Raw genomic sequence first — 25,907 nt, 5'->3', positions numbered from 1 at the left:
GACTTCGACACTATCTCCACCCATCTGCTGATCACCTGTATCCTATTACAGCCACGGTTTACCTTTCTGTTCCAGCTTTCTCCCCCCACTCCCATCAGTCTGAAGAAGTATCCTGTCCTGAGATGTCTTTTGTCCATTTCTCGCCCCAGAAGTTGCCTGACACACTGAGTTCCCCCAGCAATTTGTGCTTTGCTCTAGATTCCACCATTTGCAGTGTCTTGTGTCCCCCAACAGGACAGTCACTTCAGCACTCTTGCCTGTGGGCTGTGCTTTAAAACTGAGCAAAGACAGTGTTTCCACCAGCAGTTTATTTGTTAACTAAAAGTGGATCTCACACACATGCACACACACACGAATGACAGTATGTAGAAACATGGAACTGCAGACGCTGGTTAATACACAACAGGGCACAAAGTGCTGGATTAACTCAACAAGTCAAGCAGCATCTCTGGAGAACAAGGATAGGTGACATTTCGGGTCGAGACCCTTCAACAGACTGGAGAAGGGTCTTGACCTGAAACGTCACCTATCCATGTTCTCCATTGATGCTGTCTGATCTCTTGAGTTACTTCAACACCTTGTGCCTTTCAGAGTACACAACAGTATGTTTTCTTTCTAATGTCTACCTCAGGAACACTACCATACCGAGACAACGACTGGGATTTGATTCAATGCAATCCCAGACTGTCCACGTCATTATAGCTCACTACAAGATATCAAATGTTGCATTGAGCCGGAAGACGAGCAGGCTTCGTGGTCACTTTGTTACTTCTGGATGGAATTATCGTGATTTTCCACTACCTTTCTCAGTGATAAAGAGTTATCCCAGTGAAAAACAGCATTGATGACCGAATACTTCTGGACCACCTGCAGCAGATTTTTTAGATTTAGAGATACAGCGCGGAAACAGGCCCTTCGGCCCATCGGGTCCATGCCACCCAGCGATCCCCGCACATTAACACTATCCTACACACCCTAGGGACAATTTTTACATTTGCCCAGCCAAGTAACCTACATACCTGTACGTCTTTGGAGTGTGGGAGGAAACCGAAGATCTGGGAGAAAAGCCACACAGGTCATGGGGAGAACGTACAAACTCCGTACAGACGGCGCCCGTAGTCAGGATCGAACCTGAGTCTCCAGCGCTGCATTCGCTGTAAGGCAGCAACTCTACCGCTGCGCCACCTATCACAAGGCAAAAGAACACCAACACCAATATATTCCATTTGCCTGAATGAATGCAACTCCAGCAAAGCTCAAAGCCCAACACTATTCAGGGCATTGAATCTGCTTGATTAGCATCTAAGGGTGCCAACTATCTCACTCCCAAATAAGGGACAAGGTGATATCACTGCCCCATGTCACCTCACCCAGCCAGCGGCCACGTGCTCCTGCTCCAGCAATGGCGGCCGCCCAGGCCGGGAGGCGGGTTGCTGAGCAACCTCCGTCAGGCGCCGTCCGGGCCTCTGGACCTAGACTGTCCGGAGCTAAAATGTCGGGAACCTAGTGTCGGAACCTAAACTGTTGGGACCTACAGCATCGGGGCCTACAGCGTCCGGGCCTAGAGTGCCCCCCCCGGGCCTAATACGGGACAAGGGCGGTCCCGCATGGGATAAACCAATTTAGCTCAAAATATGGGATGTCCCAGCTAATACAGGACAGTTGGCAACACTATTGACATCGCATCACAACCTTATACACTCGTTCTTCCCACCACTGTCATATTGTGATCACAATATCTGCTCTCTGTACAAAGCATTACCATTACTCGCCTGGGTTACACCTACAGCAGCGGTAAGGCCACAATCTATGAACCCATATCGCTTTTTTGTAAAGTCCTAATACAGTCAGTTGTAAATTATTAACTATACACCTATAGATCATGCCGACATGTGAACTTTTATAAATCAAAAGAGCAAACTTTATGTCACAACTGACCTTCTTAAATTTTATTCTTCTAAGTAGAATAGCATTTATTTCTTGTTGCTGCAGTTCGTAAAAGTTTATTCAATAATTTTAAAAACAAATTGCAATCTTGCTCTATTTTCCTTCCTGTACAAAAAAAAATTATGATCCTCAAAAGATTTGGCTGCAGGGCAACAAAATAGCTTGATGTGATAAACAGAGTCTTTCATTACGTCGTGTCACAGGTGCTGCTGCAAAACTGGGAGGATCAAAGGAACCGAAATCAGTTTTTATGCATGAGCAAATTTTCAAGACTCAAACCCTGTAATTTACTGGCAATAACAAACCAAAATGCATGCAGTTATCTAGGTCTAAACATGTCTTTGTTCCCTTGTGGAACTAGAATTTGACTCCTGCTGTGTACTTGGTTAGCTGGGGCAGGAGTTGGGTGCCACAATGCGATTCTGACCCTCTTACTCTGGGGAAGAATCAGCCTGGATTTCTGCACCTGTTCTGTGTCCAGTTGTCACGGATGCACAAGTGCCTGTATACAGCATCCAAAGGATATAAAAGACCTTGGCTTTGAAGCTTCCTGTTCTATTTTGCCCAGGATCACATCTGAAAAACCAGTTTTGCATACGATACGTGCAAATAGCTTTGAAAGAGGCAGCAAGTGAGGGGGAGAAAAGCTGATTCTGCTGCAACTTAGAATGTGCATTCCTGAGCCTGGGAGGAATGTTTTCATTCTGGTGTTTACAATGTGTGATTTATTAACGCAAACTGAGAAGGAAATGCATACCCTTTTTTTTCTCCAAGTTTCTTAGAAAGGCAGTGTTATCACAATAGAATGGCCTAAATCAACCTCGTGTTTGCAGTATTTTGTACACACAACACTGGGATGTTGTAATTATACCCAACGGAAAACCTTAATTAAAAAAAGTCTCCAAAAAAACCCCACTAATTATTCCTCATTGCTTAATTACTCGTCTCACTTATTTTACCTGAGTTCCTTTCACAAAATAACACACCCATTCATATTGACCGAACCCCTGTTATAAAGCCACTGGACTTTGTATCCTGAGTTAATCATGTTATCCTTTATAATGTGTAAGTTATTAATATCACAATTGTGGCTCACGAAGGTTGAAGACAGTAAAAACTATTATTAGTTTTTAAAAAAAATACTGTCCTCAATGGATACCAAAAATGCACTGCCTATTGTGGGAGATTTATGCCTCTTGATCATCCAAGATTATCATTGCCCCACCACTGGCAGTCATGGCTTCAGTTGTCAAATCCCTAAATTCTACAATCCCATCTCTAACCTCTTTTTGGAGTCATAGAGTCATACACCACAGAAACAGGCCCTTCTGCTCAACTCATCCATGCCAACCAATATGCCCCATCTAATCTAGTCTTATTTGGCCCATATCCCTCTAAACCTTTCCTGTCGATGTGCCAGTCCAAATCCCTGCAAGTTATAGCACCTGCCTCAACTACTTCCTGTGGCAGCTCATTGCATATACCCATCACATTCTGTGTGGAAAAAGTTGTCCTTCAGGTTTCTATTAAATCTTTCCCCCCTCACCCTAAACCTATGCCCTCTAGTATCTTGATTCTTCTACCCTGGGAACAAGATTCTCTGCATTCACTCTATGTATTATCCTTCATTACTTTATACACCTCTGTAACATCACCTCTCACCTTCCTGTGCTCCAAGGAATTACCTCAGATTCTCTCATATATATTAAATTGTTCCTTGAAAACAACTTACTGGACCTGTTCTACGTTTTCTTTATTGATGGCTCTGTATCAAATGTTGTGAAGACATTTTGTGAAGCACCTTTGAATCATTAGTATTACATTGCAAACGTTATTTGAGACCAAGATAAAGAATGAATGGGGCTGTGGTACGAGTGCTGCAGATGGTCCCATTGCTGAATTCATAAAATGAGGTATGCTTCCTCGCGTATTAGTAGCTTCTTCTCCGTGGATTGTCACCTTGTTGTGGAGAAGCTTTTGTGGTCCTGAGATCTTGAGAGCGATGCCGTCTGGAGCTACGCTCCTGCTGGGGTCACCCGTGGCGGTAAGGTCGAGGGGGAGGTCCCTGACAAAGAGCAATCCAACCAAGACCTCAACGGTGGAACAGGCGGAGGATGATGGCTGACTTTAGTGGAGCGTCACAACGGCTGGGAAGGCGGGTGAAGGCTGCAGCAGAAGAGGGTCCCCGGTCGTCTTGGACTCTGTGCCACTGGATCCTGACCCAGATCTGTCAAGGACCGTGTAGTGGCTGTCTGTGCACCAGTCTCCCCACGTTAAACAAAGTCACGCACAAGCGTCCTAATAAGAGGACAGTCATACTCGCTTCGAGTGACCACTGATGATGATGATGATTAGGAGCTTTCAGGACAATACTTCCTTATGGCCCATTCTTCCTCTCTCACTCCAGTGAACATTGCCAATTTGTCATACTATAGGGAATATTATAGTTAAACTTATCGGAATTTGTACTTAAGGCCTGGACAGATTTGCTCTCCAGCAAGAGTTATTAGATGATATTCAGGGGTAGTACCATCCTTTGACCTCCTTGCCTTGGCGTTCAGAAACCAACAGTATCACATTATTGCAGCCCCAACTAAAATCAGCAGGCTCAGCACAAATAGAAGTAGGCCAGAGAGCCCCTTGAAACTGCTTTGTCCATCGATATCAGGTCTGATCCTGTACTTCATCCTCTTTCACACCATTCCCCACAGTACCAAAATCTATCGATCCCATCCTTGAATATCCTCAATCACTGAACATCCACAGATCGCTGCAGGAATGAATTTCATAGGTCTATGACCTTCTGAATAAAGATATCTCTCCTTGCCTCAGACCCTTTATCTTAAGGCTATGTTCCATGGTATTAGACGCCCCATCTAGGTGACAACTGCCCTTCAAATCTTATTCCTATAAATTACAATTTTACTAAGTCCAATTTGGTATTACACTGAGAACTAAATGAGGCCACAAGAAAAGTCCAATTTTATTCATGCTTTATTGCTCCATGACTCTATTTCCTTGATTCTAGGCTTAACCACTGATCTTTGCTGAGTTTTATTGAACAGCACCTCATATATCTCTTGGGCAGCTCATAACCCAGCGATATGAATATTGATTGCTCTAACTTCAAGTAGCCCTTGCGTTCCCTCTCTCTCTCTCTCCCTCCCCACCCTAGTTCTCCTACTAGTTTCACTGTCCTACTGATTAATTTTCCTGTTTATATGCCTCCTTGTCACCTTCCCCTCATCCAACAATGAACTATTGTACATTTCCTTGATCATCGTCTGCTTGTATCTGTTCTTTTCACACCTTACATGTCCTTTGTACCCTTCCATATCTCGTTTCCCTCTCTCCTGACTCTCAGTCTGAAGAAGGGTCTCGACCCGAAAAGTCACCCATCCCTTCTCTCCAGAGATGCTGCCTGTCCCGCCAAGTTACTCCAGCATTTTGTGTCTATCAAATTATTGAGCTAAGCCCCTATCAAAATATCACTGGTACAAGGAGGCTTAGTTTTGTAGGATAGAGCTGGAGTTTCTACACCAATTACAGTTTAATGACCTGCAAGTAAGTGCAAGTGTGTAAGAATCAGGTGAAGATGTGTTGTCCATGGGAACAATTAACATTCGCTCTCATCCAGGCCTGCTTGAGTAATAGGGTTATCTCACTCCCAAATACGGGACAAGGTGACGTCACTGCCCCGCACCCCACGTGACCTCACCCAGCCAGCGGCCACGTGCTTCCGCTCCACCGATGGCGGCTGCCCTGGCCGGGAGGCGGGTTGTTACGCAACCTCCGTCAGGCGGTGCCCGGGCCCCCGGACCTAGACTGTCCGGAGCTAAAATGTCGGAAACCTAGAGTGTCAGGGCCTAAACTGTCTGGGCCTAAGCTGCCGGGACCTACAGTGTCGGGGCCTACAGCGTCCGGGCCTACGGCGCCCCCCAGGCCTAATACGGGACAAGGGCGGTCCCGTAAGGACAAGCCAATTTAGCCCAAAATACGGGATGTCCCAGCTGATACGGGACAGTTGGCAACCCCATTGAGTAATGTTCTGTAAAATACCCTGGGCCTAGATAACAATACTCTCAGAAGACAAAACCTTCCAGAAAGAAAAGGAGAAAATTGCGATGAAAAACTATACAAGGAGTTAATAGCTGCTGGTATTACAACCCATCTGGAATATTCAGTCCAGAAAGCTTTTGAGTTTGCTGAGAGAAGCAAAAAGCAGCCTATAATGGGCAACAATAGTGTTACTGTCTCTCGCTCTAATAAGTCATCTACAATGATTTCATGTCTTTATTTAGCGGCAGAAAGAACAGAGATAATCATCAGGCCAGTGAATAAGCAGACAAATCAATTTTGGCAAACATGATAAAACCCAAACAAGAACTCATTAATAGTGTGCTTTCACTGATGGTAAACAAATTTATTTACAGCTGAGTGCTACGAAAGAAAAGCTCACAGATTCACCACAGACTAGGTGGTCTGAGCCTATGCATCACTGTGAGTGTCAACAAACTGAGATCATTTAGATCTGTATGCCAATATATATCCATATTGTTCTGCAAAATGCTTACAGACCTAACCCAATTGGTTGGTGTGAAGATGACCTGATTCTGTTTCCCAATCTTTGCTGAGTTGGTTGCTCTCAACCAGAGCAACAGTTGATGTGGGAGAGAGCGTTAGGAATGAGGGGGCTGCTGACAAAAAAAAATTCCCACTGCTTTAGAGTGAAAAATAATGAGACGAGATTCCGACTCCTGAATACTGTTGGTGACCTTCTGGAAAGTGCAGCTGTATGCTTGTTGAGTGAACGTACCACACGGTCGAATATAATGCCATCAAGCACTGTCAAAAGTGCTTTCTGACACTTATCAAGTGGCCACCCACTAGGGTTGCCAACTTCCTCATACTTCCAACTTCCAAATACAGGGCAAAGGGTGACGTCACTGCCCCGCGTGACCTCACCCAACCAGCGGCCACGTGCTCCCGCTCCACCAATGGCGGCCGCCATTGGTGGTGCGGGAGCACGTGGCCGCTGGCTGGGTGAGGTCACGTGGGGCGCGGGGCGGTGACGTCACCCTCTGTCCCTTATTTGGCAGTGAGGAAGTTGGCAACCCTGCTAATACGGGACAAGGGCGGTCCCGTATTAATTTAACCCCAAAATACGGGATGCCCCGGCTAATACGGGATCGTTGGCAACCCTACCACCCACATAGAGATTGGCCAAATGGGCAACATGGTGATCTGACTCAATTTTACATGGTGGAGTGCGTCCTATCTTACAGCAATACCCACACAGTTTTCTGCAGTCGCTGCATAGTGATCAGAAGGCTTTCCCTGGCCCAGGCCAATAAGGTCAAACAATGAACCTCCTTTGCTGCGGATAAACTAACTCATCAGGTGATAAGGCCAGCAGCAGAACTCCCAAAACTGAGTTTATATCGTCTAGACATAATCTCATTCTTCACAGAAACAGGCCATTCGGCCCATCAAACACCTATCGATATTAAACTCATTTACCAGCAATTGTAGCCTTCAATGCCTTCTTAGTGATTCCAGTGCATGTCTACTGCCGCTTAAATGTTGTGTGAGTCTCTGCATCCATTATCCCCTCAAGCAATGCATTCCAGATTCCAACCACCAAAAATTCTTCCTCCGATTCTTGTCACATTCCACTTCCCATTGGCTTAAGACCAAGTCCTCCACTTTACATTATTCTTCAATCACAAAATGCTGGAGTAACTCAGCAGGTCAGGCAGCATCTCGGGAGAGAGGGAATGGGTGACGTTTCGGGTCGAGACCCTTCTTCAGACTGAAGAAGGGTCTCGACCCGAAACGTCACCCATTCCCTCTCTCCCGAGATGCTGCCTGACCTGCTGAGTTACTCCAGCATTTTGTGAATAAATACCTTCGATTTGTACCAGCATCTGCAGTTATTTTCTTATTCTTCAATCAAATCCCCTCCTCCCCCAAAGCCTCCCACAGCAATTGTAAAACCTTTTGTGATTAATTGAATATCTATATTGCTTTTTATTGTAAGAAAATTATTTTAATTCTTACTTCCAGAAATGATTGTTTCTGTTTTACCTATATACTAAAACTCTCGTTTGTTATCTTGTTTGTGACTGAACTTCAGCCAAAACGGTACACGATAATGCAACAATTTTAGGCCCACCTTACTCACCATTGTCACTTTAGTGATAATGCAAGTAGTTTTATTGAAATTGGTGTTATATTTTTTAAGTTATTCGCATTTTAAAGTTTAAAAGGAGGGGTAGGGGAGGGGGGAAGGGGGGAGTGGGAGAGAAGGGAGAGGGGAGGGGGGGTTGAGGAGAGGGGGGAGGAGAGGGTGCTGCACCAATGCAGGAGAGGTTTGGGCCCAACGGGTCCACTTGGTCTAGTGCATAATAATTTTCCTTGCCCTCTAGGTAGAACCTGTTAATAAATAGGTCTCCATCAGATAAAAATTATTTGGTCAGACACCTCAGACATTTGAGCACATTTAGCAAAAGCACAAGGTAACTAGAGCCATTAATTGTAATTATCCTGTCATTAGAATAGTCTTTTTAGCCAGACACTCAGTTTAGCATAAAACTAACAGCTGAGGACCTCATCGGGTTATGCAGCATCGGATGACATTTTGGGTTGGGGCCCTTCTTCAGTCTGAGTTGTGCAACATCTGTACTATCTCGCATCTCCATCGACTTAGCTTTAGTGTGAAAACGGATCAGTGTGCTGAGACCAATATTGAATTAGGTTCCTTGAAATCTTCATCAGAACATAATTGATTGATATATTTCCTAATGTTTTTACAGTGGATCAACTTTAGTCACTGTTTCACTTTCAAAAATGGCTTGAATCAAATGCGTGCACGTGGTGTTTTTTTAGTTAATTTCCATTCTTTCAGTAAAATAACATGTTGGAACCGGTGGAACATACCTTGAAATTCAGATTTCATATATGATCTTTACATTGAAAGATTGATTGAAAGATACAGCACGGAAACTTCGGTCCTTCGAGTCCACACTGACCATCAATCAACTGTTCACACTAGTTCCATGTTATCTCACTTTCACATCCACTCACCCACACTTTAGGGGCAATTTACAGAGACCAATTAACCTACAAACCCGCACGTCTTTGGGATGTGGGAGCACCCAGAGTTAACCCGAGTATTCACAAGGACAATGTACAAACTCCACGCAGACAGCACCTGAGGTCAGGATCGAACCCGGGTCTTTGGCGCTGTGAGGCAGCAGCTCCACCTGCTCTACCAATGGTAGATTGCATTGCTGGAAAGAAAAATAACAGACTGATGTGAATTTTGACACTTTCATTGGTCTGGGAACATGTTTAAAGTTCACCATGATTTTTCCTACTTCACCTCAATATACAATACATGTGATGTATATTTTGTACCCTGTATACAAAGTACATTCATGGCAGAGACAACGAGAACGCAGTTCATTTAGTGCAATTGTCAATTAATTTATTGATAGTGTATGGAGTTAGTTGTTTACTCTTTACACGTTGCATTTTGCATTTCAGTTCACTGAAAAACATTTGCTTGTAACATCTGTAACGAGTCAAAAAAATGTGCTGGATCCAGTCCTTGTCCGGAGGCAATCTCTATGGTATTTTCATCTCATCAGTACAACTTTAGATGCAAACCATTAAATTTTTTTATAGATATTTATGATTTTATAAATGTTGATTCATGTTCTTCACCCACCCCATTACACTTAATCTTCTGTTCTCTCCCCCCCCCCCCAATCTACTTTCTCTGCAACTCAGCAGGTCAGGCAGCATGTGTAGAGGGAATGGACAGACAGCATTTCAGGTCGGGACTCCCATCAGTTTCAACATTCTCTCCCCATTCGCTCCACAAATGGCGACACGGTGGCGCAGCGGTAGAGTTGCTGCCTTACAGCGAATGCAGCGCCGGAGACTCAGGTTCGATCCTGACCACGGGCGCCGTCTGTACGGAGTTTGTACGTTCTCCCCGTGACCTGCGTGGGTTTTCTCCGAGATCTTCGGTTTCCTCCCACACTCCAAAGACGTACAGGTATGTAGGTTAATTGGCTGGGTAAATGTAAAAATTGTCCCTAGTGGGTGTAGGATGGTGTTAATGTACGGGGATCGCTGGGCGGCGCGGACTTGGAGGGCCGAAAAGGCCTGTTTCCGCGCTGTATCTCTAAATCTAAATCTAAAATCAAATACTGCCTGACCTGCTGAGTTCCTCCACAAGCTTAGTGTCATTTTTAAATATTTTGTGGTGAAGCTCAACTTGCGGAATATTTTCAACGTTTTCTGGTTTACTTTCAGAGTTCCTGCATCTGCAGCTTTTGCTTTGGAATTAAGGTTGTGAATGTACTGTACACTGCAATGGATCCAAGGCTCCTTATGGCTCATTTCACACCTAACTCTATATTGTCAGTAAACTTTTCATCTTAGCTGTTAATGTAAATTATGACTCGCTGACACCTCAGTAGTCAATGAACTGCATATGCTGGAATTTTGAGCAAAAAACAAACTGCTGGAAGAACTCAGCAGGTCGGGCAGCATGTGTGGAGGTAATGGACACACAGTATTTCGGGTCGGGACTCCTATCAGACTGAACATCGTCCGTCCATTCCCTCCACAGATTCTGCCCATCCACTGAGTTCCTCCAGCACTATGATTTTTGCCCCAATAGTCATTCCTGCGGCACCCTAATACAACCATATTCCAACAAGAAGATGATCCATTTATTTCTCTGTTTAATGTTCTTTCATTAACTTATCTATGCCAAAGATAGACACAAAGTTCAGGAGTAACTCAGTGGGTCAGGCTGCATCTCTGGATAAAAAAAGATAGATGACGTTTCGGCCCGGGACCAATCTTCAGTCTGAAGAAGGATCCTGACCTGAAATGTCACCTATTATTTTCCTCCAGAGATGCTGCATGACCCGCTGAGTTACTCCAGCACTTTGTGTTTATCTTCGGTATAAACCAGCTTCTGCAGTTATTTGTTTCTATCTGTGCCAATAGGTTATCCCTAACACTGATTTATTATACAATGCAACAAGATTTTATGTGGTCACATATTAACTTATGTTTGGAAATCATTACATCCACATATTTTCTCCTCATCTACCCAGCTACTTATGTTCTCCAAAAACGTTACAGACTGATCAGACCCAATCCCTTCCTCCCACAAATACCACGCGTCTCTGTCTACCTCTTTGGCGTGCAGCCTAGGTTCACTACGTTAATTCCCGGAATGGCGGGACTGTCGTATGTTGAAAGGCTGGAGCAATTAGGCTTGTATACACTGGAATTTAGAAGGATGAGGGGGGATCTTATTGAAACATATAAGATAATTAGGGGATTGGACACATTAGAGGCAGGAAACATGTTCCCAATGTTGGGGGAGTCCAGAACCAGGGGCCACAGTTTAAGAATAAGGGGTAGGCCATTTAGAACGGAGATGAGGAAGAACTTTTTCAGTCAGAGAGTGGTGAAGGTGTGGAATTCTCTGCCTCAGAAGGCAGTGGAGGCCAGTTCGTTGGATGCTTTCAAGAGAGAGCTGGATAGAGCTCTTAAGGATAGCGGAGTGAGGGGGTATGGGGAGAAGGCAGGAACGGGGTACTGATTGAGAGTGATCAGCCATGATCGCATTGAATGGCGGTGCTGGCTCGAAGGGCTGAATGGCCTACTCCTGCACCTATTGTCTATTGACTCTCGGACTAGCCTTGATCGGACTTTGCTGGCTTTACATTACACTAAACTTTTTTCCCTTTTCATGTTTCTATACACTGTAAATTTGATTGATTGTAATCATGTATTGACTTTTCGCTGACTGGTTAACATGCAACAAAAGCATTTCACTGTACCTCGGTACACGTGATAATAAACTAAACTAAACATTCTAAACATCCTATCATCACGTTCGTTGCAGTGGATCCCAGCACTTTGCCAGCCACACACATCAGGCTAACTGGTCTGTCACTCTCTATTTTTTCACTACTTCCTTATTTAAATAGATGTGTTACACTTGTCATCTTCCAGTCTGCTCAAGCCGTCCAAGAATCTGGGATGTTCATTACTAATGCATTCACTATCTCTGGGCAGCCCTGGCATGCAGATATCAAGCCTAGGAAACCTCTCTGGCATTAATACTCCATTAATATCTTCTGTACATTCTCCTTACTGGTATTAGGTTTCCCGCTATCATTAGACCACTGGTTCCTCTTAACTACTACCATATTTATTATGTCTTCCGAACTAAAAAGCAGATATAAAATAATTATTTATTGCCTTATCTATTTTAATTTTCTCCATTATAATTTCATTCTCCCCTTCCCCCGAGTATCTTTTATTTTGTTTTAGTTTAGAGATACAGTGCAGAAACAGGCCCTTTCGGCCCACCGGGTCCGCGCCGACCAGCGATCCCCGCACATTAACACTATCCGACACATGAGGAAAAACTTTTTCAGTCAGAGAGTTGTGAATCTGTGGAATTCTCTGCCTCAGAAGGCAGTGGAGGCCAATTCTCTGAATGCATTCAAGAGAGAGCTAGATAGAGCTCTTAAGGATAGCGGAGTCAGGGGGTATGGGGAGAAGGCAGGAACGGGGTACTGATTGAGAATGATCAGCCATGATCACATTGAATGGCGGTGCTGGCTCGAAGGGCTGAATGGCCTCCTCCTGCACCTATTGTCTATTGACACGCACTAGACAATTTTTACATTTACCAAGCCAATTAAACTACATACCTGTACATATAAGAAAATAACTGCAGATGCTGGTACAAATCGATTTATTCACAAAATGCTGGAGTAACTCAGCGGGTCAGGCAGCATCTCGGGAGAGAAGGAATGGGTGACGTTTCGGGACGAGACCCTTCTTCAGACTGATGGTATGTACATACCTGTACATCTTTGGAGTGTGGGAGGAAACCGAAGATCTTGGAGAAAACCCACGCAGGTCACGGGGAGAACGGACAAACTCCGTACAGACAGCACCCGTAGTCGGGATCGAACCCGGGTCTCCGGCGCTGCAGTCGCTGTAAGGCAGCAACTCTACCGCTGCGCCACTGTGACCACCCTATCTATGGAATGCACATGTATTTTGTCACTCTTTCTTTTTGTACCTTGTTGTGGAAAATATTATATTTTCTATTTCTTGCTAGTTCTCATCATGTACTTTCTCTCCAGTATTTTTTTGGTTCACTTAGTGCTGATTCCTCAAATCATCCCAGTCCTCAGACTTACTGCTATTCTTGGCAACATTATAAGTTTCTTCTTTTAATCTAATCATATCATATCATATACATACAGCCGGAAACAGGCCTTTTCGGCCCTCCAAGTCCGTGCCGCCCAGTAATCCCCGTACATTAACACTATCCTACACCCACTAGGGACAATTTTTACATTTACCCAGCCAATTAACCTACATACCTGTACGTCTTTGGAGTGTGGATCCTTAATCCACTTAGCCAAAGAACGGATCACTTTTCTTGTGGAGTTTTATTTCATAAAGGAATGTACCTTTGTGGAGAATTTTTAAAGATATCTTTAAATGCTTGTCATTGTTTATATACTGGTAAATTGTTTAATCTAATTTCCCAACCTGTCTCAGCTAAAGTACTTCTCATCTGTATAATTGTCTTTATTCAAGATTCCAATTTCTGACTGATTTATGTCTCTTTCAAACAGCATATAAAATCCTGTCATTTTGTTACCAGTAGATCTTTTTACTGTGGGATTACTAATTGACTTTATCTCATTACACAAGTTAAGGTCTGTCACGGCTGGTTTCTCAGTCAGTTCCAAGATATATTCCAAATGCCTTTTATAAACTCATACTCTAAACTACTTTTTGGCAACGTGGTTTGCATAATCTACATGATTGAACTCCCCATAATTATTGCATTACCTTTACGGTAAGTCTTTCTTATTTCTTAGTTAATTCCATCTCAAGTTAAGATATTTGGAGACTGATAAACTGTTCCAAACAGTTTTTATTTGTTTTGTTATGTCTTGTTTCCACCCATATTGATTCCACGTACTTTCTTTATTGGGTCAAGATTATTATTTTAAAATATATATTTTTTAGAGATACAGCGCGGAAACAGGCCCTTTCGGCTCACCGCTGCATTCGCTGTAAGGCCGCAACTCTACCGCTGCGCCACCGTGCACTTACACTATGTCCTCCTTTAGTAGTAAAAATGCCTGTTATCTACTTCTCCACATTGTCTCTCCTCTCCAAACATTGACCACCCTGTAATGTATAATTTCTAACTTTGGTTGCCTTGCACGGTAGCGCAGCGGTAGAGTTGCTGCTTTACAGCGAATGCAGCGCCGGAGACTCAGGTTCGATCCTGACTACGGGTGCTGCACTGTTTCCGGCTGTATATATATGATATGATATGATATCTATTTAATGCCTGTAACTTCAAGCTTTGTCTCTATTTTGTGCTATTAATTTGCTTATTCTCTTACGAATGCTTGATGCATTCAGAAGCACCACTTTCAATTTTTTAACATTAAACCTTTATTCCTTGATTAATTTTGAATGAATGAATGAATAAGTTTAATGGCCAAGTATGTGCATACACAAGGAATGTGCCTTGGTGCTCCGCTCACAAAGTTTATCAAAGTACTAGTTTATTTTATCAAAGTACTAGTTGATTTTAGATAGACACAAAATCCTGGAGTAACTCAGCGGGTCAGGCAGCATCTCTGGAGGAAAGGAATACTGTAGGTGACATTTTGGGTCGAGACAATCCTTCACACTCGGTCTGAAGAGGGGTCTCGACCCAAAACGTCACCTATTCCTTTTCTCCAGAGATGCTGCCTGAGTTACTCCAGCATTTTGTGTCTATCTTAGGTGTAAACCAGCATCTGCAGTTCCTTCCTACTAGTTTAGTTAAGTTTAGAGATACAACATGGAAAGAGGTCCCTCGATTCACCGAGTCCACGCCGACCATCATTCACCCACTCACATTAGTTCTGTGGTATGCCACTTTCACATCCATTCCCTACACACTAGGGGCGATTTATAGAGGCCAATTAACCTACAAACCTGCGCATCTTTGGGATGTGGGAAGAAACTGGAGCACCAGGGGGAAGCCCATGCGGTCACAGCGTGAACGTGCAAACTTCACACAGACAGCACCAGAGGTCAGGATCGAACCTGGGTCTCTGGCGTTGTTAGGCAGTGGCTCTGCCAGCTGTGCCACCGTGCCGCCCACTATTACCGTTAACATCACCACCTTTGTTCCATTCTGCTTATCAATGCTTAGATTTTTTAGATTTAGAGATACAGCGCAGAAACAGGCCCTTCGGCCCACCGGGTCCGCGCCGCCCAGCGAACCCCGCACATTAACACTATCCTACACCCACTAGGGACAATGTTTACATTTGCCCAGCCAATTAACCTACAAACCTGCACGTCTTTGGAGTGTGGGAGGAAACCGAAGATCTCGGAGAAAACCCACGCAGGTCCCGGGGAGAACGTACAAACTCCGTACAGTACAGCGCCCGTAGTGGGGATCGAACCTGAGTCTCCGGCGCTGCATTCGCTGTAAGGCAGCAACTCTACCGCTGCGCCACCGTGCCGCCCTAATTCTACTTTGCTCCACACCCCTCATTATACCATTCACCAGCACATTTGACCCCAATCTGATTTAAGTGGCAGCAAACTAACCAGAGCAGTTCACTCTTCCTCCAATACTATTCTCATCTCCTGTTAATCCTTTTTAATCATACCACTCAGTCATCAATATTCTATGGGTTACTATTGACCAATGACTCAACTAGATCAGCCACATAATACTAGTTGCGAGAGTAGGTCAGAGACTGCATATCCTATGGCCTCCTCCTCTTTCCATTCCATGTGGCGGCCTTTGCTCTGCATCCCGTCATCGCCTCATAGAAATGGTACACTTCTCTCTCATTGTCTAAATGTTATGATTTAGACAAAACAAAACCTAAATCAGTTGGAAAAAAACTGCAGATGCTGGTTAAAATCGAAGGTAGGTAGGAGCGGCACGGTGGCGCAGCGGTACAGTTGCTGCCTTACAGCGAATGCAGCGCCAGAGACTCAGGTTCGATCCTGACTACGGGCGCCGTCTGTACGGAGTTTGTACGTTCTCCCCGTGACCTGTGTAGGTTTTCTCCGAGATCTTCGGTTTCCTCCCACACTCCAAAGACGTACAGGTTTGTAGGTTAATTGACTGGGTAAATGTAAAAATTGTCCCTAGTGTGTGTAGGATAGTGTTAATGTGTGGGGATCGCTGGGTGACGCGGACTCGGTGGGCCGAAAGGCTTGTTTCCGCGCTGCATCGCTAAATCTAAAAAAAAATCTAAAAATGCTGGAGTAACTCAGCGGGTCAGGCAGCATCTCGAGACCCTTCTTCAGACCGAGTGTGAAGAATGGTCTCGACCCGAAACGTCACCCACAGTATTCCTTTCCTCCAGAGATGCTGCCTGACCCGAAACGTCACCCATTCCTTCTCTCCCGTGATGCTGCCTGACCCGCTGAGTTACTCCAGCAATTTGTGTCTACCATAACCTAAATCAGTCCAGAGTCCTGAAACTTCATCTATTCATCCCCTCCACAAATGCTACCTCCAGCTCCTAAAGTTCCTCCAGCATTTAATGATTTGCTCAAGATTCCAGTATCTGCAGTTTCTTGTGTCTCCTAAACATAATCTGTTGACTTAACTCTTGAAAATTCTATTTTACTCACTTTTCACAGCATTTTGAGACATTTTTGATTTTACATTGCATAGGATGTTCTGTTCCTCGTTTCAGTCCTACATTTGCCCGGGTTTAATGAGATAGATAACGAGGGTTCGAGTTACAGGGAGACACTGTGTTAAGAACCATCAGTGTATTGGTGAAAGCCTGCCTTATATATCTGTTTGAGTTACCAAGAGGCAGCATGCAGATCCTTGGCATGCAGGGTGGTCTCCAAAGGATCTAACCTCATCCCCCTGTTCATCCAGATGAGAACCTTAAAGCTCCTCCATAGCTAACTGAACAACTAACAATGGATCAAATTTGAGCCGTTGCTATTCAGATGCCTTTTCTCAGCTCAACAGCAGTCCATTTGTGTTGAACACGGTGGTTTGATTCAGCTGGTAGTAAAGCACTTTATTTATTTTTATTTAAGTGTATTTATGTCCTTGGAGGTGTTTGTGCCTTTCCATTAGATTTCTGACAGCACATAAATAATTCCACTGTCTGCAGCACATAATTCTTCCAATGTTCTTCTTAGCTGCCTCCAGAAACAGGTTTCCTTAGTAAATGTTATTCCAGTTTGCATCAGTCTCCTATCTCCTCTGAGCACTCGCCAGTACAATATTGAGTGTCCAGATCAGCTCAATACCGATATCTGTCAGTGATCACCTCCTTGTGCTCACTGTCTTCACACATAAGTGATGAATGGTCAAGGGTTGGGTTTTTTTAGAAATACTGTGGAAGACTGTAGAGAATCAAGACATTTGTGCAAAAACATAATTTGAAAGAAAAACGAGTTCTATGTGTCGAGGTTGGTTGAGGGTTGTGCAGGTTGGTTCAAGAACCCAAGGGTTGTGGGCAAGTAGCTGTTCTTGCATCTGGTGGTGTGGGACTTCAGACTTCTGCCTGGTGGTAACAGTGAGACGAAGGCATGGCCTGGATCCTTGATGATAGACGCTGCCTTCTAGAGGCTTTTGGGGAGGGGAGGGCTGTGCCTGTGTTGGAATGGGCTGAGTCCACCACTTTCTACAGTTTAGATAGACACAAAGTGCTGGGGTAACTCAGCGGGTTAGGCAGCATCTCTGGAGAAAAAGGATGCGTGACTTTTTGGGTCAAGACCCTACTTCAGGCTGCGAAGTGCCTGAAGAAGAGTGCAACCCAAACCGTCACCCACCCTTTTTCTCCAGAGTTGCTACCTGACCAGCTGAGTTACTCCAGCACTTTGTGTCTATCATTGGAATATACTAGCACCTGCAGTTCCTTTCTACACACTCTCTGCAGCTTCTTGCGTTCCAGTACATTACAATTGCCAATCCAGGCCAATCCAGGCAACTAGTTGATAGTGAGGTAGATTTTCAAAGTCTACAGAGAGACTTGGGCCTTTTGGAAGGGTGGGCTGAAAGATGGCAGATGGAGTTTAATGCTGATAAGTGTGAGGTGCTGCATTTTGGTAGGACAAATCAAAATAGGACGTACAGGGTAAATGGTAGGGAATTGAGGAATGCAGTGGAACAGAGGGATCTGGGAATAACTGTGCATTGTTCCCTGAAGGTGGAATCTCATGTGGATAGGATGGTGAAGAAGGCGTTTGGTATGCTTGCCTTTATAAATCAGAGCATCGAGTATAGAAGTTGGGATGTAATGTTGAAATTGTACAGGGCATTGGTGAGGCCAAATCTGGAGTATGGTGTGCAGTTCTGGTCGCCAAATTATAGGAAGGATGTCGACAAAATGGAGAGGGTACAGAGGAGATTTACTAGAATGTTGCCTGGGTTTCAGCACTTAGGCTACAGAGAGAGGTTGAACAGGTTGGGTCTTTATTCTTTGGAGCGTAGAAGGTTGAGGGGGGACTTGATAGAGGTTTTTAAAATTTTGAGAGGGACGGACAGAGTTGACGTGGGTAGGCTTTTCCCTTTGAGAGTGGGGAAGATTCCAACAAGGGGACATAGCTTCAGAATTGAGGGACAAAGGTTTAGGGGTAGCATGAGGGGGAACTTCTTTACTCAGAGGGTTGTGGCTGTATGGAATGGGCTTCCGGTGGAAGTGGTGGAGGCTGGCTCGATTTTATTATTTAAGAGTAAATTGGATAGGTATATGGATAGGAGGGGATTGGAGGGTTATGGTCTGAGTGCAGGTAGATGAGACTAGGTCAGGGAGAATGGTCGGCGTGGACTGGTAGGGCCGGACAGGCCTGTTTCCATGCTGTAGTTGTTATATGTTATATATGTTATATGTTAGTCAGTTTACTTTCCGCCATCTATATATATATATATATAATTACGAAAACTCTCATCTTGTATATATGCTCATATATTTGACTATAGCAGTTTGTTGTTCCCGAAATACAGCCAAAACTGCACAATAGCGCAACAATTTTAGGCCCACCCTACTCACCATTCCCTTGTGGTCTCAATTGATCAAGTTTTGTTACATTTTAAAAACAATTAACTTACTAAACTTTAATAAATGCGCTCCCCCCCCCCCCCGCACCGGGAGGACCGGCACCCGTCCCAGCGTGCCCCGTGCTTGACCTTCCTCCCATGGTGCAGCGCGGCGACAGAGGGTCAAACAAGATGGCCGCTGCCGTCCAGCTGCCGCTGCAGGAGAGGTTTCCACCCAACGGGTCCACGGCTCGCGATGGCCGACGCGATGGCCGGCCGGGGCCGGGGTGAGTGGTTCCCTCTCCCCCCCACGTCCCAGGGGGAGAGTCCCCGGCTGGCAACGGGTCCACGGGTCATCAGTTGGGGGAGGGTTGCCGGGCCCGCAGGAGAGGTTTGCACCCAATGGGTGCACTCCCTTCTAGTATATCTGTAAAAGTTTATTAGTGGATTGGGAGACACACCAAATCTTTTTTGAACTTTGAAGAAAGTAGAGGTAGTGTCAAGCCTTCTTTGTGATTTTATTTTTTAGAGATACAGCGTAGAAATAGGCCCTACGGCCCACCGTGTCCGTGCCGCCCAGCGATCCCCGCGCACTAACACTATCCTACACCCACTCGGGACAATTTTTACATTTGCCCAGCCAATTAACCTACAAACCTGCACGTCTTTGGAGTGTGGGAGGAAACCGAAGATCTTGGAGAAAACCCACGCAGGTCACGGGGAGAACGTACAAACTCCGTACAGACAGCACCCGTAGTCAGGATCGAACCTGAGTCTCCGGCGCTGCATTCGCTGTAAGGCAGCAACTCTACCGCTGCGCCACTGTGCCGCCTGTAATTGCATCTGTGCTGAGCAAATAAAAAAAGTGGCTGGCGAGGTTGTTGTTGCGTTGATTTTCAAAATTTCCTAGATTCAGGCAAGGTTGCATTTGACTGGAAAATAGCAAATGTAGCTGCTTTATTCAAAAAGGGAGACAGAGCAAGAAGTTGAGGCCAGTTCACTCAACATCTGTCACAGATAAAATGTTAGAAGCTGTTATCAAGGATGTGATAGCATGAAACTTAGAAAACCTAAGACATCTAGGAATAGTCAATGTTGTTTTGTAAAAGGTAAGACTACTTTAATAATTTTATTGGGGTTTCTTGAAGAAGTAGAATGGGGAACCAGTAGGTGCATAATACTTAGATTTCCAGAAAGTATTTGCTATGAGTATTGTGGAAAAACCAAGCTCATGGTGTTGAAATTAGGATATTGGTGTGGATATGACCAGGAAATTCAGCATACATGAAGACTTGAACACAGGACCATTCTTTTACATGTGGGCTAGTGCTACACAATGACTTCACACATTAGGCCATTGGTTGCTTCCAGAGACCTTTATGATTTACTGTCCAGATGTGCACGTGATGGAACTTTGAGTTGCCGTGAAAGATAAAGTTTTTCTTGACTATTGATATATATATTTTTTTTTTATCAGGAACATCTGTCCTGCAAGAAGAGTGGATGGTGGACAGGAACAGAGAGAAGACATAACTGGTCTTTTTGGTTGGTAGAGTTGCTTGCTGCCTTACAGTGCGAGAGACCCGGGTTCCATCCCGAGTACGGATGTTGTCTGTATGGAGCTTGTACATTCTCCCTGTGACTGCGTAGGATTCTCTGGGTGCTCCGGTTTCCTCCTACTCTCCAAAGACCTATAGGTTTGTAGGTTAATTGGCTTCGGTAAAAATTGTAAATTGTCCCTAGTTTGTAGGACAGTGTTAGTGTATAGAGTGATGATTGGACGGAGCGGAATCGGTGAGCCAAAGGGTATGCTTCCGCGCTGTATCTCTTAAGTCTAAAATATAGTCCAAAGCTCTGAAGTGCAGTGGATTAGACAATGCCGACCATGTTGTCTAACCACGTTAGTCCCACTTGCCCACATCTGGCTAGTCCCACTTGCCCACATAGACAGATATCGAAACCTTTGTTATCTGTGTACCTGTTTAAATGTCTTTTAAATGTTGTAGTTGTAGGCACCTCTGCCATTTACTCTGACAGGTCGTTCCATATATGTACCACCCTTGTGTGAAGAATGGTAAAAGAAACTTTAAGGCAGAAATGAAGATGCTTGGTAAGCAAGGAGATGGAAGGATGCCAGGGATGGACAAAGATGAGGCTTATTTAATAGGCTTGGTGCTGTGTGATATGCTGTGTGTTTAAATACATGTTCATATCGATCTCCACCTTGAATACGTTGAGTGGATGAGCCTCTGTGACATCCTTGGGTCCAGGATTCCAGAAATTCACTACCACATTTCTTCCCATCCCTGTCATAAGCGGCCAAGCTCCTCATTTTGAAGCTATGACTCCTGGTTCTAGCCATTCCAACTAGGGGAAGCTACATGCCCCTCTGAGTCCTGCAAAATCAACAAGATTACATCTCAGGTAGGCACAAAATACTGGAGTAACAGCGGGTCAGGCAGCATCTCGGGAGAGAAGGAATGGGCGACGTTTCGGGTCGACACCCTTCTTCAGACTCACTTCTGAAAGAAGGGTCTCGACCCGAAACAAGTCTGAAGAAGGGTCTTGACGTAAATTGTAACGTCACCCATTCCTTCTCTCCCGAGATGCTGCCTGACCCGCTGAGTTACTCCAGCATTTTGTGTCTACCTTCGATTTAAACCAGCATCTGCAGTTTTTTTCCTACACAAGATTACATCTCATGCGATCAAATTCAAGAGAGTGCAGAGCCAGTCTGCTTAATTTCTCATGGAACAAAACCCACTGCCCCCCTCTCCTCCCATCCCCATCTCCAATCTCAGGAAGGAAGCTGTGGAACATGAAGACCCATGACTGTGTTCAAAGAATGTTATTTAGTTTTGGTGGTGACATGGCCATCATTCCATCACTGACCAACATAAGGAATATCCCACCAGCTAGTCATTCACTGCTTTATTACTTGTGGCACCTAACTGAATGGAAAATTACTGTTATATGTGCTAAAATAACAGTATTTCCAAGTAAAAATTATGAATCTGGCATTTTTCTGAGAAACTGCTCAAAATGGCGCACGGTGTTTCTTTCATTCCTTATTCTGCCATTTGTGACTCAGTCGTGCGATGATTCTGAATGTGAAGGTTATGGGCCAGCAGCACAGTGGTGCAGCGGGTGGAGCCACAGCCTTGCAGCTCCTGCGACTCGGGTTCAATCCTGACCTCCAGCACCGTCTATGTGGAGTTCGCACCTTCTCTCTGTGGCTGTTTCAACTCCCGATTCCTCCAGTTTCTCAAAAGACGCGCAACTGGCTAATGTGGACTCGTGTACATCGGCGAGACCAAACGTAGACTGGGTGATCATTTCGCTGAACACCTTCGCTCAGTCTGCCTGAACCTACCTGATCTCACGGTTGCTAAACACTTTAATTCTCCTTCCCATTCCCACACTGACCTTTCTGTCCTAGGTCTTCTCCATTGTCAGAGTGAGGCTAAACGCAAATAGTAGAAACAGCAACTCATAGACAATAGACAATAGGTGCAGGAGGAGGTCATTCGGCCCTTCGAGCCAGCACCGCCATTCAATGTGATCATGGCTGATCATTCTCAATCAGTACCCCGTTCCTGCCTTCTCCCCATACACCCTGACTCCGCTATCCTTAAGAGCTCTATCCAGCTCTCTCTTGAATGCATTCAGAGAATTGGCCTCCACTGCCTTCTGAGGCAGAGAATTCCACAGATTCACAACTCTCTGACTAAAAATGTTTTTCCTCATCTCAGTTCTAAATGGCCTACCCCTTATTCTTAAACTGTGGCCCCTTGTTCTGGACTCCCCCAACATTGGGCACATGTTTCCTGCCTCTAACGTGTCCAACCCCTTAATAATCTTATACGTTTCGATAAGATCTCCTCTCATCCTTCTAAATTCCATTGTATACAAGCCTAGTCGCTCCAGTCTTTCAACATATGATAGTCCCGCCATTCCGGGAATTAACCTAGTAAACCTACGCTGCACGCCCTCAATAGCAAGAATATCCTTCCTCAAATTTGGAGACCAAAACTGCACACAGTACTCCAGGTGCGGTCTCACTAGGGCCCTGTACAACTGCAGAAGGACCTCTTTGCTCCTATACTCAGCTCCTCTTGTTATGAAGGCCAACATTTCATTGGCTTGGGCTTTATTTTGCTTGGGCAGCTTATAGCCCAGTGGTATATTGATTTCTCTAACTTCGAGGAACCCCGACATTCCCTCTCTCTCTTTCCCTCCCCTGCCCAGGTCGCATCAGCTTCCTATTTCACACAACTAACAGCTAACAACAGCCCGTTTCCTTTATCATCATTCCTTTTTTGCATATCTTTCATTCATTGTTCTTTATCTCTCTACATCATCTTCTATATCTCTCATTTCCCTTTCCCACGACTTTCAGTCTGAAGAAGGGCCTCGATCCGAAATGCAACCCATTCCTTCTCTCCAGAGATGCTGCCTGTCTTTCTGAGTTTCTCCAGCTTTTTGTCTGTCTTTGGCATAAACCAGCATCTGTAGTTCCTTCCTACACACTGTAAATTAGCTGCTGTAAATTGTCCCTCGTGTGTAGGTGGGTGGGGTAATCAAGGGGAAGTATGAAGAGAATAAAATGAAATTAGTATTGAATTAATGTAAATGGGAACTTGGCGGTCGGCATGGACGCAGTGGGTTGAATGGCCTGTTTCTATACTCTGACTCTCTATCATAGAATCTCACACAGTACGTGAGATTCTATGATTTAGAAGCCGAGCACAAAAGTCTAGACTGCTAACCTAGAGCAGTTCCAGGAGAGTATAACTTCAGAGGAGCTGTTAGACCGAGCTGCAGTTTGCTCTGTCAGGGGTAAGAGTTTCTATGGCACGATTTCAAAGAGGAACAGCAGTACCCCTGGTGAATTGGCAACTAATTATCCCTTGATTAAATAAATTGTTTAGTTTTAACACATTTGTGTTGGTGGGAGCTTGCTGTGTGCAAACTGGCTGTGATGTCTTCGTTTTTAATTGGCTGCAATTTGCTTTGGGACATGTTCTGCAAATAAAAGTTTCTCTCTTCCTTTTAATTGAAACAACCTTTATATGTTATCATCATTTAAGTTTCCCCTACCTGAAGACAAAAGCACAGAGAAATTAAGAGTAATTGGCAGAAAGTATAATAACGTGTGTAGAGTGAACTTTTGTTTGATCTTGATATATTATAATTCAACATGGTTAAGTACTGCATATAAACAAGAAGATTATTTTTAAAGTGCTGGGGCGAACAGCAGACTGTACTTTGGCAAAGGCTGAAGAGGACTAGCCCCCAAAACAAGCATAAGCTAAAGATGGTTGCAATACAGGCCTGGCAGAGCATCACCAGAGAAGACACCCAGTAACTGGTGATGTCCATGAATCGCAGACTTCAAGCAGTCTTGCAGGCAAAGGATATGTAACAAAATACTAAACATGACTACTTTCAATTACATGACATTGCTGTGTCCCAAACATTATGGTGCCCTGAAATGGGAGTACTATGTATAAATACTGCTGCAATTTCTACTTGGTGAAACCAAAATGTATAAAAATGGCCTTTATTAAAATTCGCACAATGTGCACTTTAAGCACGTGATTTTTTTATATTACAAATCTCAAATAGTGGAGTACAGAGGCAAATAAATAAATGATGGGTCTTTGTCCCAAACATTATGGAGGGCACTGTATAAGGAGTTTGCCATGTAGAAAGCTATATCTATTTTTGCATTTGTAGATCCTGTGTGACCCTAAGAGGAAATACTGTTCCTGACATTTGTTGCTGAGGTGGGAGCGGTGTTGTCAAGAACCCATCGATTGCCCATCTGCGGTGGCCTGAGAAGGTGCTGGTGAGTCTTCTGCTTCAACCACTGCAATCTTTGTGGTAATGGTGCTCCCCTCAATGAATTCTGACTCCGTGGCAACAAAACTATGAATCATCATGGCACGCTCGCGAGAGGTGTTGCTCATACCTTTGTTAATAGACATTAGACCTTAGGTGCAGGAGGAGGCCATTCGGCACTTCGAGCCAGCACCGCCATTCAATGTGATCATGGCTGATCATTCTCAATCAGTACCCCGTTCCTGCCTTCTCCCCATACCCCCTGACTCCGCTATCCTTAAGAGCTCTATCTAGCTCTCTCTTGAATGCATTCAGAGAATTGGCCTCCACTGCCTTCTGAGGCAGAGAATTCCACAGATTCACAACTCTCTGACTGAAAAAGTTTTTCCTCATCTCAGTTCTAAATGGCCTACCCCTTATTCTTAAACTGTGGCCCCTTGTTCTGGACTCCCCCAACATTGGGAACATGTTTCCTGCCTCTAACGTGTCCAACCCCTTAATAATCTTATACGTTTCGATAAGATCTCCTCTCATCCTTCTAAATTCCAGTGTATACAAGCCTAGTCGCTCCAGTCTTTCAACATATGATAGTCCCGCCATTCCTGGATTAAATGAAGTAAAACACAGGCCCATTAAAAAAAAAGTTATTGGCGAGCCACAATGATGGTGCAGCGGTTACTTCATGTTTAAATAGGTATTTTTATAGTTGCATGTAGAGGTTACAGGGCTGAGATGTGTTTTGAAAGAAAACTTGTGTAAGTTGCTGTAGGACGTTCTGTGGGTAATGCATGCTATAGCCACAATGTGGCAGTGGTGGAGAGAGCGAATGTTCAGATTGGTGCCAGAATTGCTGCTCAGAGAACCACTTTGTTTTGGGTGGTCTCCCACTCTTTGATTTGTCCTCAACAAATTAACGATTCGTACCAAAAAGAAAAGTAGGCGTAACGCTGCGTCTAATTAATAGTCATTTTATGCACGATATAATTTTAATTGTTTATTTAAATAT

At 44.4% G+C, this 25,907-nt stretch overlaps 1 long non-coding RNA gene across 1 annotated transcript in view; it reads left to right on the top strand.

Annotated features, from left to right (window-relative positions):
- LOC144610946 (uncharacterized) overlaps nucleotides 1–25,162 on the top strand; it is a 35,392-nt gene extending 10,230 nt beyond the window's left edge. Inside the window, exons 2-3 of the long non-coding RNA XR_013549460.1 lie at nucleotides 20,535–20,602; nucleotides 24,797–25,162. This is a non-coding gene — a long non-coding RNA (uncharacterized LOC144610946). The remainder of the gene's footprint in view (nucleotides 1–20,534; nucleotides 20,603–24,796) is intronic.
- The last annotated feature ends 745 nt before the right edge of the window (nucleotides 25,163–25,907 follow it).

Source organism: Rhinoraja longicauda, chromosome 38 (assembly GCF_053455715.1).
Source record: "Rhinoraja longicauda isolate Sanriku21f chromosome 38, sRhiLon1.1, whole genome shotgun sequence".
Taxonomy (NCBI): domain Eukaryota; kingdom Metazoa; phylum Chordata; class Chondrichthyes; order Rajiformes; family Arhynchobatidae; genus Rhinoraja; species Rhinoraja longicauda.
Note: the sequence above shows the minus strand (reverse complement) of the source record. Positions and strands in the feature narration are given on the sequence as shown.